At 37.9% G+C, this 3536-nt stretch overlaps 1 long non-coding RNA gene across 1 annotated transcript; it reads left to right on the top strand.

Annotated features, from left to right (window-relative positions):
- Positions 1-1590: 1590 nt before the first annotated feature.
- On the top strand, positions 1591-2889 carry LOC119903301. Its single transcript, XR_005444483.1, has 2 exons — positions 1591-1887; positions 2646-2889. It is a non-coding gene; the product is annotated as an uncharacterized LOC119903301 (long non-coding RNA).
- The last annotated feature ends 647 nt before the right edge of the window (positions 2890-3536 follow it).

Genomic DNA, 3536 nt, shown 5'->3' with positions numbered 1-3536 from the left:
CTGTCCATGGTAGAAGACATTTCACCTTTCATCCAAGAGGCCTCTTCAGTTCTGACTGGCTGGGAATACCAGTTATTTCACCTCTGTGGGGTTGTTATCATGCTTGGTTAGTTAGTTCTCCTGGCAGTCATTATGGTCGTTGGAGACACCTGAGGCCAAGTCTGAAGGACCTTATTTGGCAATGTAGCTTATATAGCCTAGCCTACAATATCATATCCATATTCATTTAATAATTCTAATTTAACTTTAGTCCTGTCATGAACAGACTGTGGAATATGATTCACAGTTTAGCCTACCTGTTTAAAAGACCACATTTTTGTTTAAGAAATTCTTATAAAACCAAGACTGGATTAAAACACACATCTGTTGTTCACCCTCTGAGATGAGAAGAGTAGGCCTACAGTGGCAATCACAGTAGGTAGGCTATAGGTTAGAGTTTTTAAATAGACTAGGTTAATTGTTACATTAGCCTATTAGATTTGTTTTATTTGAAAAAATAACAAGTGAAAACAGCCATCAGCCCTGTTTAATCCTGACTCGGCCTCTGTTATGCTGCTACCGCACTTTCTCTTTTCCCCTGCTGTTGTGCTCCTCCCGCATCTGCATGGCTACTTTATATTGGGACTTATATTGAGCCTCTGGATTATCATACAGACCTAGCCCAAATCTTGATAGTAGGCTATAATTGCGATTGTAATTTGAATTCAATAGAACTGCTATTAGGCTAAGTACCTACTTTGTGTAGGCCTAAAATCACCCACTGGCTGTCCAGTTTATTGAATTCATTTATGTAGGCCTACTCTATGCAGCTGGGGGCTGTTTGAATTGGTATAATATTTGTAAGGTAATATTTTGTGAGAATTTCTTGGTGGAGCTTAACAATAAATTGTTACAGAGGTAATTATTTTAAGTTATTTTATTAGTAAAGGTTTCAGGGCTTCAGGGCTTGAAGTTTTTTTGGCCTCCTGTTGAGGGCGACATAACACATCTAATGCAGGGCAAAATCTCTTTGGCACTGCTGTACAATATAACTTTTCTTTTATGCATGCCAAGGTCAATTTTTCAGATTTGCTGTAAACAGAATCACCAAATTTTATACATTCAAGATAACAAAAAACTGGGGTAACACTGAATAAGTAACTACAAAGTCAAGCCATAGTTGTTTACACTTATGTCTTACATGAACAATTAAGAAGGTACATTTGAGAGGAAAATTATGTACTTTTTATACCGTTACATTATCATTTTAAAGTTTTATTAGTTACTCAAGTTAATCAATAATTATAATTCAATAGTACATATTCTAAATACATATACATTTGGTACTTTATGTATATTTTGATGCTGATACTTTAGTAAAATTTTAAATGCAAAACTTGTAACATGTGACATAGTTTTTCAGAGTATTTATACACTGTGGTATTACTACTTTGCTGAAGTAGAACTGGCTCAAATGATTGATGTTAACTAACTTAAGTTCTACTGCTCCAGCTTAAAATAACATTGCAATTGTTCATTATAATGTAGAATCACTATTTTGTGACAAGAGTTCTTTTCTATTCAAGGAATCTGAACCTGCAGTCCTGCATCCAAGGCCAGATTTCTTATTTTGATGAGAATTTGGTCAGTATGTTTACATAAGTGTCTTTGGGCCACGGAAGTAACTCCTCCCAGGAACAGTGATGGGAAGTACTGAGTATCTATTTGTGTATATTAGACATGAGGAGACATTTCCCTACAGTAGAGGAGAGTGACTGTGTGACCAGAAAGATGTTCTCTGTCCTTAGAAGACTCACATTGAACCGGTCCACAATGATGAAAGCCATTCAGGAAAATCACAGGTCAACCATCTACAGCAAGCCACCAAAGGAAAAGATTGGACCAGTGGTAGGACTGAATATCTTTGTTAGTAGTTGTTTAGTAGAAGTTGAATGGGCAGATGTCCCAGGTTGTTTGACTATATCAAAATTTACTACAACAGCAGGGATTCTTGTAATATATTTCCCAGTAGCATTGGGTGCTCAACCTTAATCAAATTTGGAGACCATGTTGGCACACAAATAATACAAACAGTGCAACAATGTCTGTCTTGAGGAGACAGTATCTCTAATACGTCTCTGTTTTGCCCCTAATGCGAGGAATTCAAGCAAACTGTGTTCCCCGGCCTGCAGAGTGGGAGAGATGATTTATTTATTTCTTATCCATAAGTCAGTGTGAAGCTCTGGCCTCTGTAAAGGGATCCCATGATGGAACTGCAACATAGTGGCCGGTGTTTATACCACTTTAAATCTGTTGATCTGTCCTCGGGGACATGCACAGGGGCTTTTGCAAAGCCTGGCTCAGGATGGGAATATCAAAGTGCAGAGGGACACAGGGAATATCATGGTAGGTAGATATAAATGGGGGCTGCGGTTATATCATCGGCAGAGTCACTGAGATCGGGGGACCCTCTGTTGTGGACACAGGTGTTCAATCCTCTCCATTCAACCTGTAGCTGATGACAGGAGAGGTCTGGGAGCTATGATACACTGCCTTAAAATGTGCACCAAATATCATCCTTCATGCAGTTGTTTAATTCTATTCCAAGGAACATAATGTCTATTAATTAAGCATTTATGTTTATGTTCTCCTGGGCTTTCTTACAGCAATCTTTCATTGCCATATGTGCGTTTGCTGTGACTATCTTGGGCCCGGCTGGATGGATCATGCATCACATTCCAGACTACCGGCAGAGATCACCTCCACAACCCTGACTTCTGCAAAATCTCTTCACTCAGGAAGACACCCATGCACTATCATTATTGTGGCTTTCCAATGTGTAAAATGTTATGAAGGGAAGCAAAACTTGACGATGAAACCATTCCCCAGAATAAAGACTTTTTCGTGATATCTCCTGTGGTTTGTTTTATGTTTCAAAGATATGAGATATATAACAAATATGGTGCTTAATATTTGCCTTTGTGCACTTTGGGATAGCATAAACAGTAGTAACAAGCACAGCGGTCATTCGAGGTGATCACTGTAGTGGATCACCTCGAATGACCATCTCATCCCAGTCAGCTGGAGATGAGATGGAAATGCTCCAGCAGTTCTTGACACACGCTATTATTACGTAAAAAACATACATAAAATAAGCAAATAATGTCTATCAAAAAGAAAGGAAAAAATCTAAATTTCTAAACCATGAAAACAAACAAAAATATAGGGTGAATTCAGGTTGAGTGGGACACCAGGTTGAATGGGACACTTAAGCTTATGAGTACTATACAGGGTTAATTTTGTAAGCCAATCACAACAATTGTTATTGTGTTGTTGTTGAATGTCTATTGGATATGAAACAGAGGTTGTGATTGGTGTGACATCAAAGAAGTGGTCCCCTAGTTCTTTTTCAAATTGGTTGACTCCTGGGACCTCATGGTAAACCACCTGGCAAGTGTAAATCTATTAAAATTATAAGGATGATAATTCAGTCACTTATGATTTAACAAAAATATTTGCTTTAAATGTCTTTATACTGTCTGTAGATTAGAGATTAA

Source organism: Micropterus salmoides, unplaced genomic scaffold (genome assembly GCF_014851395.1).
Source record: "Micropterus salmoides isolate LMB-PRFRI ecotype aquatic unplaced genomic scaffold, ASM1485139v1 Ms_hic_scaffold_1459, whole genome shotgun sequence".
Classification (NCBI taxonomy): Eukaryota; Metazoa; Chordata; class Actinopteri; order Centrarchiformes; family Centrarchidae; genus Micropterus; species Micropterus salmoides.
The sequence above is the reverse complement of the archived record's forward strand: the minus strand, read 5'-3'. Positions and strand labels throughout refer to the sequence as shown.